The 16,416-nt window shown below is 37.8% G+C and overlaps 1 protein-coding gene across 8 annotated transcripts in view; it reads right to left on the bottom strand.

Annotated features, from left to right (window-relative positions):
* CHRM2 (cholinergic receptor muscarinic 2) overlaps nucleotides 1-16,416 on the bottom strand; it is a 107,229-nt gene that overhangs the window by 52,425 nt on the left and 38,388 nt on the right. Inside the window, exon 1 of one of the 8 annotated variants that reach the window (XM_071798526.1) lies at nucleotides 15-78. The exons of the other annotated variants lie outside the window; for them this stretch is intronic. The gene's annotated coding sequence lies outside the window, so the exon portion shown is untranslated. Of the gene's footprint in view, nucleotides 1-14; nucleotides 79-16,416 lie in introns of those variants that run through there. 8 annotated transcript variants of the gene reach the window in all.

Raw genomic sequence — 16,416 nt, forward strand, 5'->3', positions numbered from 1 at the left:
AGTTTTACCAGTACCTGAGCATCTTGTTGTTGAATATTTGAAGAAAGAAACTCTTCTCTCTCAATGAGTTTATCAACTAGATTGATAGGATAGAAGAAAGGAAATATTACTTTCTGTAATAAAACTTACTTATTATAGGCAAGTAACAAAGGGGTAAATTTACAGAGAGCTACATTTTCCCCTCACCAAGATCTCTGCAACAAAATTGGGGAAGACATCAGTGACATCGTTGCAACACACTAATTTACATGGTCAGTCACAGACAAGTAGTATCTTAGAATAGCTCTTACACTTACTGTCCCCTAAAAGGACTCTCTTTGGCTGGAAGGCTGATATAAAAGAGAGTCATTGCCTGTGCTTCTTCCTTGAAGCTGAGAAGGAAGGTGACAGGTGTAAACTCTTGTTGCAGTTAATTTGCACTGAGGAATTTCCCTTTGGGTATAAGCAACAAGGACACCAATCTTTTTCAAAGGTAGTGTGAATTAAAATAAAAATAAGAAAACTTTGCTCTGTACCTTTTTTTTTTTTCCCAAAGAAAAGCATAGGAAACCAATGACAGCGTATGGTTTGAAACACATTTTGGCATTTTGGGGGATGTTTCTAACTCTCCTGTTAATGAAATTGCCTTTCTTCCTCATTTTATTTTTTATATCTTTATTCCCAGTTATGGGAGTACCTTGTCATTTTCCAAAATATTTTTGTACAAAATTTAAAAAGTGCATGATGACATTTTGTCAATCAAGTACAGAAAACAGATGTTACAAGAATAATTCTATGACACATTTAGAGATTTCTTAGCCTCTACTGTATTTGTGTCCTGATATTCTTCAATGCAACTTCCCTCCAGTTTAGATAACAGGAGCATAGATTTTAATCTCCGCTACGTACACTTCCTATTAATCTTTTGGAGTTTTTGTATGTCTTCTATTTAAAAGACTTCGTCTCTTCTCTATGTAATCTCTTTTAAATTTCCTCTTGACTTCTTTTCCCCTCTACTTCCAGTCATTGACACTGTTATCCAGGTCGATTTATGCACTGATAAATGCATTCTTTATAGGTCTCTGAAATACCTCATTAAAACCAAGTTGCATTTTGACTATTCCACTTCCATATGCACTGTATTCTGCCATTGCATCATGTGCTTAAACATATAGAAAGCCACACTAAAGGGGATGACACTTATTGAATTCCAGTTCACTTACATGCATTTGTGGTACACAGGGTCTGTGTCTGGCACGTTATTTCCCACTTGTCAGAAGGAAACCATTCTGTTTGGGGGCAGTTTTTCTGGTCTTAATACTGGTTTTTATTTGGCATTGAAACAGAAGTAGGAGTCTTCAAACCTTCCTACAGAAGTGAAACTGTGCAAAAATAGTTACTATCAGATCAGGATGCTTTTGATTCAGGAATCCTGCTAAGTATATTAACTATTTTCCCTTTATCCTCCTAGCTGCTGACATTATGGGGCTACTATGTGACTGTATGGATTCATAGATAAAACACACAGTGAACCACAAGTTATTACTCCTTTTTGAAAGTGGACAAGTATAAGAATCTTATTTCACTATCCTACCAGAACCTGTCACTGCAGTTTGCATAGGAAATGATGGTAACAACACCCCTGTCAGCACTCCTCCTTGTCCGAGAAGAGAGTTTCTCTTCTTGGTATAAACAGGATGTAATCTTTGCATATCAGCAGATTTCAAAAGATTTTTTACCTACTTGTTGCAGTGGTTTGAGAGTGTCGCACCTGCATGAATGCTCATGGTGTATAACAAACCCACTTTTAAAATGACCACACCATTTAAAATAGCAAAGGAAAAGGAGGAGGAGAAGAGGAGAATGGGAAGGAAAGCATCTTCCCTACAGAAAAAGTGGGACCAGCTGAGCACAAGGGTAAAAGTAACAATGGCCCTATCAGTGACCCAGAGTTGCCAGGAGCTGGTTCTGGCTAAAACGGGGTGGGGTAAGTAAGTATAGTTTTGTGTTCTACCTCATGGTGACAGTTCCAATTACAGGAAAGGGAAAGAGTACATTCATCAACGTGTGCAGGTACCTTATATAAAAATTGAAGTTCAAAATTGCGGCATTTTCTGCAACCTGTTGTTAGGGATTTGGAAACTGCAAAACCAAAGCCCAGTGAGACTGATGGTCTGTGTAAGCCAGAACACTCCTCTGATGCCTTCTATTCAGCTGCTGGGCTGCTGCTCATCTTTCTGGAGGATGGATGGGAACACCAGAGGAACCACAGAGTGGGGCACAAACCATGGGCCTCTCTGTCCAACCTTCTGCTTCATATTTGCAGGGAAGGGACCAGCTCCACCAGTCTTCCCAGGTGGCCTAGTCTGGAAGATGAATTCTTCCTTAAAAAACCATCACACCAGACTGAAGTAGTTGTCATGACAAAGAAATGCTGTGGTCAATGAGATAACTCACGGCCTCCTTTAAATAATCCATGACTGGAAATATCTGTTAAACTGCCATTCCTTGGGGAGAAATGAATAATGAAGAAGAAAAATGGCCAAGCTAAACAGCACAAGTGATATAATTGTCAGGCTTGTTAAAGAGGTGTTATTAAGTGAAGTGGGCTGGATGATTTACCTGAAATTGTCTCAGTGAAAATTTTACACTGAGAGACATAGGACAATGCCAAGGTTAATCATCTGTGTGGATTGTCCATAGCAAACTCTCCCTGCATAAACATCTATCTACTCTTTAAAAATAGAGAAACTATAGACTAATCAGGGAGGAAGAATGGAAGATCAGACTCTCTGCATCATATATGCCATACTAAAATATTCTTTTAAATTGCCACATAATATTAATGAAACTATGAAGCTAATAGAGTTTGAGGAGAACAGGACATAATTTCCTACCTAAAGTTTGCATTTTAAAGCACCCTAAGGCATATCTTTACATGTAAGAGACTCTGTGTAACCCAACTAAAAAATGTTTTGTAAGTCAAAAGTGTCTCTGTACTATTACACTGATCATTAAAGATGCGAAAGACTGAGCTACTCTTCCAGACTGTTGGATTTCTTGAAGTCAATTTGACGTCACTATTTACAGTTGGTTTCATATTTGTCAGAGAAAATACGATCAGCACTGGCAAAAGTTCCTTGAGGTATAAAAATCAGTACAATGCCAGATACTGCATCTGGTCAAAAAAGGTAAATATATTATTTGGATTTTTGACAGTATTAGAGAAACAGACGTTTCACTCTGCCCATTTCACAGAGACATACGTGTTAATTCCACTGTTTGCAGCAATTGTCAGATTCAGTTCTGCTTTACAAAGGTTTGAGCATTTGGAATTAATTGTCTGTAACTAGTTAAGATGTATTTTGCAGGTTTCCTTCTCTTAAAAAAAATAAAATTGATTATTCACATTTCTGTATAAATGGTCTTTACATTAGAAGAGCTGTGATCTTGCTGCAAATAGCTACCTTCAAAATATTACTTGGACATGAGGAACCAAGAAACACAATAATGTAAGAAGAGACAAAAACCTTGGATATTGCTATGACAGAATCATCTTAAACATTCAGAAAGTATTTTGAGGTAATTTTCAGTTAGGAATTATTGAAGGGTTTATTTTAATGATTTAGGTGTATATAACAATTTACAGGTTTATAATGTAAATAAAGTGTTAATTTAAAAAAGGAAAAAATGCATTTTTGTTTTGAAAGATACTTGAAAAAAAAGCAAAACTTTGAAGGACAATCCCTTCCCTCAAATTTGACATAAATTGAAAACCCCTTTGTTTCTGTTACTTCAAAAGTCTTAACCAATATTTAGAATATAAGATTTTGATAATGTGAATTACGGTGTTTGTTTATCATGTTAGACCTGAGTATTTGAAATCCCCAGACAGAGTGACGGAGCACTGTGAGAAAATGTCATGTTCTCTTTGGAAAACAATCTTCCCTGTGGAGGCTGTTTTTCCAATAGAAATAATTCTCAACTATCATGTCTTAAATACATATGTCGTAGTTGATCATGGAGAAGCTACATACTTGAAAGCAAGGGAGCACTTGGGAATGATTTGTTTTTTCTGTCTTTTGCTATAGAGGGTGATAAAGGATGAATCAATGTGGGGAAGTTTAACAGTCAAGGATCCCTGACTATACAATATACAGACTGAGACACATCTGAATCCCATTTAATATACTTCTAGTCACAGAGGGCTGGTCCCACACACTTCACTTCTGTGCAATCCCCTCAGTTACCAGTTTGTCCCTAAAGTCACGGTGGGTGACAGGGTTGGCATGCTTCAAAGTAGGTTTCTGCTTGCAATTTCTAGCATAATTTTGGCTTTTTCATTCCAGCTGAATTATGCAGAGGGGCTACAACCAGAGTCTGAAACCTTCCCACCTGCATGCATGAGGCTGAAGGCCATCTCTGTGCAAAGCCCTGCACTCTAGGCCTCAGATGAGACAACATTATTTGTACAACAGGAATCATACTTTATATCAAGTTAAGGAAATGGTCTTATAAAGATAAGGCTTTGTTATAAGCAAATGGTTGATTCCTTTGTCTTTTTATGTGTCCCCAGAAAGAAAACATGAGTACAACCGATACCAGCTCTAAGGAGAGCAAAGAATTTTCTTTTCAATGGGCAGTGATGCCTGGAAGTGGTAACTCTTAACTGTGACCTAAGAGACTGTGTGATACTGCATTGTAACTGAGCTTAGTGTTTCTGGTCACACAACCTTTCCTCAGGAAAGCTGTGTGATTAAAGATCTAATTATATGGTTTTCCCTATACTTAGTCTATATGCCCTGACCTGACATTAGAAGTCTAATTTGTTTAAGCAAATGAAAGATGCCTGTCCTGGCTAGTTTATATGTGGCAACACTGCTGCAGAATTTTTTCAAAGTCGATGCTTCTCTCTTCTTGCCAGAGGCAGGTGAATGTGAGGTGATTGACAACCTGATTGCTGGTTCTGGGTTAAGAAGAAGACAGGTGAGGTCCTCCTATGGAAGCAGAGAGGACAAAATGTCTTAGCAGTAAAGAGCAGGTTGCAAACTCTCTACACCACCAATATCAACATGTCAAGGCTACATGAAATTCAAGGGAAAAGGTCACTCTAGGAAGAGTAAATTGTGAAGTTTGAATGGACCTTTTCTGGTACACTGAATCTCTTAAACAAAACAAAACAAACAAACAAAACCAAAAAACACAACAACAACAACAAAATGGAAAAGGAAAGTTTAGATTTCTATCTGAGGGACTGTGAGTGAAACAAAATCAGATCTTATAGTTGGATTTTTTTCTCCTCCCCTTCTCTCTAACAAAAAAATACAAGAAAATTCTGTTAAATTCCATTATGATTTCTCCACCTGACTCTCTGCCAAATCTCCTGTTGGCAAAACTTCATTATGCAACTGGGGAAATCCATTGGTTATATGAGCAGAAGCCTGGCTCGTACTCCACAGTCATAAACAGATGTAATTACAATTTCTGAGGTGTGCCCAAGACGAGGGGAGTGATCAAACCGCAGTATAGAAGTAATGCAGCTACCTTAGATGGGAGTTTTAATATCTTTTGTCTATTTAAACCTAGGAGTGGATAAATGAGTATTTGAAAGTCAGGAGAAAAAAGGGTCAGTCCTTTTACTTTCATGAAATTGCACAGGACAAAAAACTTGTCTGAAGGAAACAAGAGAAATGTTAACTATTGTTCATAATACTAGGAATTACTTTTAAGAACAGAAATGTGGCATGTCTGAGAAAGAAGTCCTTCCAGAAGTTCCACACATCTCAAAGTAAAAAATTCAGGGTTGATTTAAGCTGAAATGCCAATAATTGTTTCTGCTTCACCACCAAGCAAATGTCTCATTTAGCTGCATGATTTTTTTTAATATTAAAATTAAATTAAGAATATGTTGTGGAACTCTATGTCTGAGGAGACAACTGAAAGCAAAATAAGTTCCAGGTTCTCCTTTTCCTATCCTTTTATTCCATAAAGTTGTCTGAGAGGAGATGGATGGGAATAAACATTGTATTTTAGCTGTGTTTGCAAATGTGGAACCAAGTTTTGTTGTAGGGAAATTTGGACTTGTTCTGTGCAAATGTACTTTGAAAGCTCTGGCAGCAGGACTCCTAATGTCACTAAATGGCAAGGCATCTCGCGCCAGTCTGGTGATTCCCAGTAATAGAGTACCTGGAGTGGTGATATCTATTCACCTCCAGTTGACATGTAGCTAAATCATACTATCAACAGGAAAAGAGAAAAATCTGAAGCATGCCCAGCTGTTTCAGGAGGCTGGAAGTTTAAAAGAGCAGCAGGGTATCTGCAATTCTCATTGAGTTCTAAAAGACACTTGAGTTCTTACATTTCTCCAACATATATGGAATAGAGCTCATTTGGAAATGTTACTCATGCTAGAGTATAGCTATTTTCCTCCAGCTATTTTATTTAAACAATTTTGTTAGTCTAAAAAGGTGACTTTTCTCTTTTTTTCTTTTTTTTTTTTTTTTCCTGTCAGTTAAAGGTTTTATTGTTTAAACAGCTTTGTCACCATTCATCTTACACGGTAGTGTCCAGATGCAAGTTTCAAAATGATACATTATTACAAAAGAAATGAAAGCAACACAGAAGAAGAATGAAAACAAACAGATTCTCTAGGCTATCAGACTCTAATTTATCCCTTTGTTGTTGTTGTTTCACTAGTAGTATAGTGTAGCAAAAACCAGGTAGATTTGGAAAGGAGTACTGAGATACTAAAATCCAGAGACTGACCAGTAAGGGTAAATGACAATTTAGGATTCCGGCACTCTGTGTGTCACTGTTACCTGAACGCTTCACAACCTCACCGTAAGATGTTAGTTCATCCTACCACACTCCTGAAAATTGAATGGTGAAAACTTAACTGGATGGTAGAAATGAAAAAGCTAGAAAGAGACATAGTGAACTATTCACTGTCTGTTTTGGCTTTGTATAGTTAAGCATTGAATTATAGTGTATGTCCCGAATAAACAGTTGGATAAGAAGGAACTATTTGGGGCAAATTTCCATTTATTTACACTTGACGTTTTCTGTTGTGCTATGTTCTGCTGAATTTGGTCTTCCATGGAAGAATTAATAAAGAATTTTTCTCCTTTGCTTTGTAGATTTTTTTCCCAACTCTCTGCCACTTAATAAATCTCAGGTTCCATATTCGATCTCATCATTTCTGAGGGCATGGCTGAAAAACCTTTCATCTTCTGAAGGCAATGGAGAGGTGTCACTGCCTCTAACAAAATCATGCAAAGACTGTGTGCCCTGGCCTTTTCTCTTCAGACCTACAGGACCGAGACTCTCCTCATGTGCGAGGCTGATACCTGATCTTATGATATCTTGGTTGCATGACACAAACAACATCCAGGCAGGAGGCAAGAGAGTCCACTTATAGCTAGTTGATATGGGGAGAGAGTGTAGCAAAGAGGAGGCTTCCAGAAATATTTTAGCTATCTCACACCTCACTGCACACGCAACTCTGAAATCTCGTATAGCTAAATTACAGGCTGGGTTATTTACTGTAGTTGTCATGTCCTGCCTAAGGTGAGGTTTCCTTTGTGCAGTGTTTGAACTACTGAGAAGCAGTTTCTGAACCAATTTCCGCCAAATTATTTTGTTTTAGCATCTTACAAAAAATCGTTATTATGTTTTTGTCTAAAAAACCTCCAAAACTATTTACTACCTATCTCCTGCATACAGTGTTCTCTTCCATCTTCACCTCTCCTTTCCCATTGACAGTGTCAGGACAATGTCTTTAAAGGGACTCTGTTTTCATTTGTCTAACCTGAACCCACTGAGCATATCAAGTGTATCACTCTGAATTAGCTGTGAGACTCTTGCACCAACTTATCAGTGTTAATGTCTCAAAATTGATGTTTCTCATCTAGATAGGCAAGTCAATGAAAATAATTTTTTGTTCAAAAATGTTTCTGTGATTAAAACTCCCAAGAAAGGCCATCCTTCAGGCTGTGCTCAAAGACAGGTTTTCTGGATATTGATGGGTACATTCAGCATACCTAATGACCACATTTGTATCCTTTCCAGCAAAGAGATTCAAAAGAGAAAGGGACAGTGTGATGATCAGCTGAAAGGCTATATGAAGATCATGAACTGAAAGCATATGCAGCACCATGGTAGTGTTTCCTTGCATTAGTTGGAATGGAAGAACTGAAGCTCCTTTGAAGGAAATCCTTGACTTTGAGGATTGTCCCTGGATGAGGGTTCGAACGCTTGCTGCTGGTGATGCAGCGATGCAAAAAATGCAAAATCTTGTTCCGCTGGCAGTACCTATGCTGTGAGGAGAATGACTTTGTTTCTCAGAGTCATCAGTCTAATAACTTTCATCAGCACTGAACAACCTTGAAAGAGAAGCGTCCTTTTTTTTTTTTTTTTTTCTGTTTTTAACAATGGTCACCTTAGGAGTGTTAGAAGACAATCAGTGTCTGCCTAGTGTAATAATCTTTTACAGGAGAAATGACATGTCCCAATCAGACATCCTTTGGGGACATGACCTCTTTTATCAAAACACTTATTAGAGTGGACCAGTGGTCCTAGAGGCTACCTAATGAATACAAATCTGCTTGCAGCATAAAAACATCCCTGTTCAAAGCCTTCTGCAGCCGCTGGCAGATTTGAACACAAACTCTCCTGCAGTAAGTGGAACATTATTCTGCAACTATGTCTCTGGAAATTTCTGTGTATATTGACTAACAAAACCTCACAGCAATCTCCTGAAGTCACTGGTTGCACTTGCTGAGTCCCCAGCAAGGAAATAGACACTGAAGTCAGTGACGTCTCTGGGGTCTCAGGAGCTGAATTGCATTGAGTAGCTCCCCAGTCCTGGCTGAATACTGACACCTGAGAGATTTTCCCTTGTAGCATGCTGGATGTCTTTAAGCTGTTTGGAGTACCTTCTGTGAGAGCCTTTGCACCATTCCTACCACATGACTGAAACCTTGACATCAAAGTGAAAGCAATGGAAGATGTATGACAACAGAGGACTGAAAAGAGAAAGAGAGGAAGGAAGACCAAGGGAAAAGGGAGGAAAAAAGGGGAACATGAAGGGCACAAAAATAGGGTGAGAAAAGATGAAAACCAGAAAAAAAAAAAAAAAGAAAAAGAAAGAAAACTAGTGGCTCTGAAGCTTTTACAGGCACAGCACAGGTTTTCCCTGGAGAGTTTTTCCAGTGGCTGTAGTTGATGAATTACCCTGTGTTTAAAGCTTGGTTTGTGACCATAAAATAGCTGGAAGCAGACAAAGATTAGTGAATATCCTTGTTTTTTTCATGTATAGGAAAAAAGGCTTGAGCCTGTTGATAGAGGTAGACTAATAATTTTTTTCCTTTGCCTTTTTTACAAGCTAACAAATTTAAAGACAAAAAATGCTGTTGCAGACACATCATAAAATAAGAGAGTTCTGTCACCTATCTCTACTTTCATCAGATCATAAATTCTACCTTAGGAAAGGTATACGGTAGACTTTAGTAGATAATACTGATAAAAGAAGGAAATACCATTAAAAACTTGCTTTCTCACTGTGCTTCAGGACACTCCTGCTCATTCTAATGCTTTTAAGTACAAATGAGTGTCATACCATTTTAATATCAGACAGTAGCTCTAAGAGGAGACAGCATCCTGCCCCCAGAGCACTTAGAGGTATTGTGCTTTCTATTTGTAAGTGATAGGAGCCAATATATGACATGAGAACACTGCATTATACCATACCACTGTGACACTTATACTACCACCACACTGAGATGCAACCTCATAATATTATCATGTTGTTGCGTTTAGTCCTGAAAATAAACTCTCTAAAGGTTACAATTATAAATAGACCTGGTATGCTGCCTTATCACCTCCATGGCCTGAGCTGAGGGGTAGCATCTGGTGTTTGCAATGAGATGAGATTAACTACGTATTCCCAGCATGTTAGAGCACATCACAGCAGTGCCACCAGGGCCTTGTGTTCTACCAGCACTATGAGAATTTGGATGTGTCGTGGCCTGAAATCTGGGCTGGATCCTGTCTATGCTAGAGAGTTGTATTGTTTTAACCCGCTCAGTAAGGATCTAACAAGTGTTTTGTCACAGTACTCTTAGGAACAAGTCTTGTGATGGGCAGAACTGCCAGCTGCATGCAGTGCCTGGTAACCAGAGCAGTAACAAAGGTTGAAGTCCTGCTGCCTGCATCGCTGGTGCCTCAACTCTGGAAATCCTAGGTTGCTGCTGCCACAGAAAGGAACAGAAGGAACCTAAAAGCAGGTACTGCTGCAGTGATGGCTCCTGACAGAAGAAATAGCTTCTGCCCACTTCCCCAGGCTTCTCTGCTAGTTATGTCTTTTTTTCTCTACCTGGTTCTGGCCCCTATGCTAGAAGTAGCAAGTTTTGGTCTTAACTGAGAAGCTATTACCCAGCTCTGAATTATGTTTCTCAGCATCACATAGTTTCACTGAAAGATCACAGGGTGTTTAACAGAGTACCAGAACCCCCAGTTCACTATCTATAGATACTAAAACATAAAAGAGTAATGGATAGATTTTGAATTTGCATTCATATCATATGCCCTTTCTGCATATTAATTTTTCACATAACGCTCTAGGAGACGGAATATCAAATCATTTTCCAAAGTGAAGGCATATTAAAATATCTACTGTAGATTTCCACGAAACGTTACTCTCCCCAGAAACCCCATATGACTTAAATAGAAACACTGCTGTCCATGAACTAAGTAAAAACAAAAGACTGCAAATAAAGATAACAGCTCTCTGATATGTCTGATCTGGGAAGAGATATTCTCTAATGCGGCTACTGGGAGAGCTGTTTGATTTAATTTTATTTAACATATTCATTAATACAAGAACATAAACAGCTTAGAAATGAAACAATGTGAATATCTTTTAGGAAATAATAGAGCAGATGGGGAAATAATACTAATTGGCTTGAGCTCTGATTTGGAAAAACACTTAAGCAGTCATTTATTCAGGAAAATGCTTAAAATTACATGTCAAATTTTGGGAATTTATCTCTAGAGCTGGTGGTGGCCAAGATGTTGATGGAAGACATTGCACAATGACAACGCTTTTTTGTCATATGTCCTCATGACTGTGCTTTAACACAGAGTTGTGGGGAGAGAAGGAGTCATTTTCCCCTCAGTTGTGAAATCTGATGTCATAATTTTGACTTAAATCTCTGGATTACCATTAAACATATTTTTAAATACTTCCTTCAAGGGGATTTTTTACTGAGTTGGGTTCTCAGGAGATCTGGAAACAGAGTAGGAGAAAAGCTATATCAATTGTCAAGTTTGAAGAAAAAAAAAAAGTCAGAATACCAATATGCAATGAAAATTAGAAAAATAATATATTGAGAGGCCTGAGCAATAGGGAACATTAATGACACAGTATATCGCACTACAATATACATACCAAGGAACAGTGTGATTTAGCACTTCCCTTAGAAAGGTCATTCATTAAACAGAAAGCAACAGTACCTCTCCCACACCACTGTGATGAAACCACAACATGGACTAGCATATTTCTTTTAGTGGGCAAGGTGGAGACAAACTACAGAGGGCTCCTCAAAAATAACCTTCTCTCCCCCAAAAACCCTGAACACTCACAAACTTGGCCAATGTTAGTAAACAGGTAAGAAAAATAAGCATCCAGCATAAATATCAGAATTTAAAACAATCCACTACACTGGAAAAAAAAATAATATTAAATCAATAAAATAAAATTTAATGAAGACAAGAATGAAGTGATACCTAAGGGAAGTGAAAACTGGATGGACAAACACAGAATGGAGAATAAAGTGCTTGTGGAAGAGAAGATCTGGGTTTAGTAAAAGTCAATATGCAATGTTGCTATGAAAAGATAAATTTAATTTTGGCATGTGTAAATCTGCAAATTGAGGAAAATAATTATTCCAGTACCTTCCAATAATGAGTATTCATCTGAAATACTATATCTTATTTAGGATATCACTTTCAGAAATGCAAAAATGTATTATCAGGGGTCCAGGACACTAGAATTAAACTGATCAGAAGTAGAGAAATCATGAAACAGGTGGAAAGCTGGTAAAACATGTGTTTTTGTTTTATTCCAGAAAAGCTTGAATTCCAGAAGGCTGTTTCAAAGGGTGAGAAATTGTTCCCTATACTTATAAGTAATAACACAAGAAATAATTACTTTGACCTGCAGCAAAAGAGATTTGGGTTCCTAACTAGGAAAAGGTTCTAACTAAAAGAAGAGTTAAACACCATCAGTGTACCAAAAGAGTTTTGTAGCATTTTTGTCCACGGAGGTCTTTAAGATCATGTTATACAAACGTCTATCAAGGATAATCAAGATATCCTTGCTACTCCTTTAAGGGAGGAGTAAAAACCATAACAAGTCCTTCTTTAGCCTCTACTGGTATAATTTCTTCCAGGTCTAATCATGGCACCATTAAAATACTTGCAGGAAAACCCTGAACTAGAAAAGGCATACCTCCATGGGTGGTTTAATAGCTCTTTTATATTTTTCTTCATTGCCATTTTCAAAATTTGTTTATTGAGCTTGTTTGGCATTCTTAAGGATGACTAACAAATCCACACACAATTTTCATACAGTGAATGTCTATTAGGACTCAGAACAACAATACTATTCTGTACCAAAGTGGGCTAAATTATATAAAAAATAGTAATTCTTGCATAAGAAGAAGGAACGTCTCTCATAGACCAGGTAAACCTACAGGAAAAAACAAAGAGATCTTGTTCACAATTTCAAAGTATCTATGTAACACCCCCTGTGTGCACCTCTCTTCCTAGAAATTCCTGGAGTAGGCTTAGGAAGGATAAATTGGAGCAATCAGTGGTAGAAGACCTACAGATATATGATGGTGGTGGTGATGGTGGCTGTAAAAGTGAGAACAGAACAAAATAATATTTCTAGTATGACTGAGTTTGTTATTCATATTGACAGAATGTGAGGAAGTTACTTGTTACATCATTTTGGTCTTCTGAAACATAACTTAAAGGACTTGCAGTCATTGGAAGAGGAATTTTCTGCACAGGACTCCCTGTAGTTTCTGAGCTGCTAGAAATATGATGAGACAGTTTCTTGGCTACAGCAAATTGTCTTTTATTGACTGTAATGGAGCTGTGTCACGTAGCAGTTGCCAAGACTCTGGCATTAGGACAGGCTAAAGATATAATGTCTTCTGACTTAATGTGATTTCTACTTGCAGTCATTTATCTTTACATATAATATAAAAACACAAACATCTATCTATTTATGTTTTCTAAATCAAGTAATTTTGTACTTTTACTGGGTTCCCTTAATACTTTTGCCAAGATCAAATAAAGAATTAAATGGAATAAAGAATAAAAGGAAATAATGTAAAACTTCTTGCATAGATCTTTGGAATCTGAAACTAAATGCCAATTCCAATACTTGTAAAATGCCACATGGCAACAAAAGCGAGTGACCTCAGAGTAAAGCAAAACCACCTAGTACTTTTACTTTTTTTTTTTAAGATTTGGTTCTTTGCTGAATGAATATCAAAAAACATATTCAGCTGAGCATTACATTCAAATATATGTAAACTACAGAAATTATCAGTATACAAACATTGTGGTAGTGAACAGAACTTAAGCATATTATAAATTTAAAATTGTCTGGCTTTGTAATATGAAAGACATTTTGTAGGCTTTAGTAATTCTTCAATATTTTATATTACAATTATTTCATTTTACTATAGCCTAAAATGGCAAGGAGGATAGGCAGTCTGAAATCTTATCACTGAGGCAAGATTTAAGTAGCCCAAGAAAAGGGACAGATAAAAGTGGAACTACACAAACTACTGGTCCAGTTCATTAACAGCAGTATCTCAGTGGGACATTGATTATTTCTGAAAATAATTTATTTGTGGAGCTTTAATGACCAGGGAATTAAACTGTTTGGAGCTGAGCTGGAACTGACTCTTGGTTCAGCCTCTAGTACAAGGGAAATTTGCTTGGAAACTTTGAATCTTCCTCTAGTTGCACCGTTAATTAAATAGGAATTAGGAACAACTAGGAATTAGGAACCATTTTTGGCATACCTTTATTTGTTAAAAAAAAAAAAAAAATACACAGAAGTGACTTGTTCTGTATCTTTCAACTAAGACAGTATATCAGCAAATATTGTGCTTGCAGTTAGCATATGTTCCAGACACAGGGTCCTAGATCAGAGACATTTTTTTTCAAATGCAGAGGCTATTAAAATGCTTGCCACAGTGCAAATGCATAACAAGTTTTTCACAGACGCAACTTGCCCTGTTGATAAAACTCCTGCTGGAGTCAATGAATAAGCTCCCAAAAACTTCCACAGAACAATCTAAAGTCTTAATACACAAGGCAGCGAGGGAGAAGAACAATCTTTTCTTTCAGGTATCGAGGGAAAGATGCACATCCTGCACACCACCAGAACATCTCTGTCTCCTTGACCATATTCTATGGGAGCACTCAAACCTACCTGAAGATAAAGCAGCTTCATCTGAGCATCCTCCTTTTCTGCCTAGAAGCCAGTTCCTGCTCAGCATCTAAGCAATTAGGCAGGACAAGCCTTCCTTGGGGACCATACTCACCAAGGATACCCCTTCTTGTTAATATCCAGACAAAACTCTTCACAGCTGCTTGGGAAGAGCCTCCTTATAATTCATATTTCAGTCCTAACAAAACAGTTTGTGTGTCCCTTGAGTAGGCAAGCACAGAGAATTTAAGACAATTTGATGAAGGTAGCCTAGTTATCTTCTCCACTCCTATCAAAATCCAGTACTTTCTGAAGCAGGAAAACCTTCAGATGCCAACACAGAGAATCTATTAGAAACAACAGCCTAATCAAGTTGGAGGGGAGCATGACCTGTTAGGTTCTCACTCTAGGTAGCTCCAGTCAGTCATGTTATCATCTGCACCCTGACCCAATCCGAGGCATTTTGAGTTTGTACAGGACAAATGGGAGCACATGGATCACAGTTCAGAGCTCCAGTCTCTTGTCTCACCTTCCAAACTGCTGTGCAAAATACCATGATGGACATTCTGATCTGTTGGCAGCTGATCTGCCATTATTACCCACTTTCTGTTGGGCTACAACAGCCAGTAGGTCTCTGTCGCCAGGATTTTCTGCCCATCATTCCTTGCTCTTCATACTTCATCATAAGTCGTACATCAAGAGCTGTGGTAAGGTACCTCTTTCCAGTTGAAACAAATATTCATTGAGGTTTGGGTCAGGAAAGAGAAGGCAATATGCAAAACAGACTTCAGAAGTTATTTTCCTTCTCCTTCAGTGGGATTCTGTTTGCCTGATTTTAGTATTCTAAAAGTTATATGCCTTATCAAAGCTACTTATCTAGGGTTCCTCTACAGTAAAGGACAATAAAGAGATGCCTCCAGATGGGAATTCGTTCCCTCTTCCTTAGCCCCACCACAGAGTGGAACTAATTGCCTTTAGGGAATATTTCTTTACTACAGAGAAACCCTAGCCAGACCTTGTAGACTATAAGGCCAACTTGTTAGTAGACATTGAAAAAATCCTGCTTCTAGTACTAAACTGAAGTACCTCACTGGACTGAGATTTCCCTTGTGGAGTGTCCCACTAGAAACTGGAGACACCATCACAACTGTGTTTAAAAAAGTTTTGGTACTTAATAAATAGTAAAGCTGTTATTAATTTTCTTTGACATTAGCAAGGGCTCTTAAAGCACAGAGATTTCTTCTGCTATTGTTAGGTAAAATGGCAATCCTCTCGCCTTTGATTAGAAAGCTTTCAAGCTAAAGGTGTTATTTTCTTCTCTCCATTATGTGTGTGAGACAGAACTCACAGCTGGTGGTGGAAATAAGATGGAAGAGAGTCTGGAAACAATACAGAGTAATAATGGGATCTTCTTACCCTCACTCTAAAGATCAGTCATAACCACAAAAGTCACACTGTAAAAGTATCAAGTAGGGTTCCAGTCAATGTTTGCTGGCTAATGTAGATTTCTATGCCAGATTTGCTCAGTGCACAAGTAAAAAGACAATCGGAGTGTCTACAAACTCTGCAAACTCAGCCGCATGTCTAAAATCTCCTATAATAAAAGTGCAGTGACTAAGACATAGCTGACAATTCTGCTGATGGCGCATACATCAGAAGAGAACACAGCTCATTCTTTCAGATTGTAATAGCTCTGTATTGCTAACAACAGAAAATCTTGGTTTGGTCAGTAAACGAAGCAGAAAACTTCAAGGACACATACATAATGTGGATCAAGAAGTCCCTTCTTCACCCTTTAGACTGACACTACATTAACTGTGTAGACTTGTGCTCTACTGTTCCTTCACAACATTGATAATGGTAATTCTCCATCACAGCCTATCAAAAACACCTGCTGAGGAGTACCTATCATAGAGATCTTTGAT

This window comes from Patagioenas fasciata, chromosome 1 (genome assembly GCF_037038585.1).
Source record: "Patagioenas fasciata isolate bPatFas1 chromosome 1, bPatFas1.hap1, whole genome shotgun sequence".
Lineage (NCBI taxonomy): Eukaryota > Metazoa > Chordata > Aves > Columbiformes > Columbidae > Patagioenas > Patagioenas fasciata.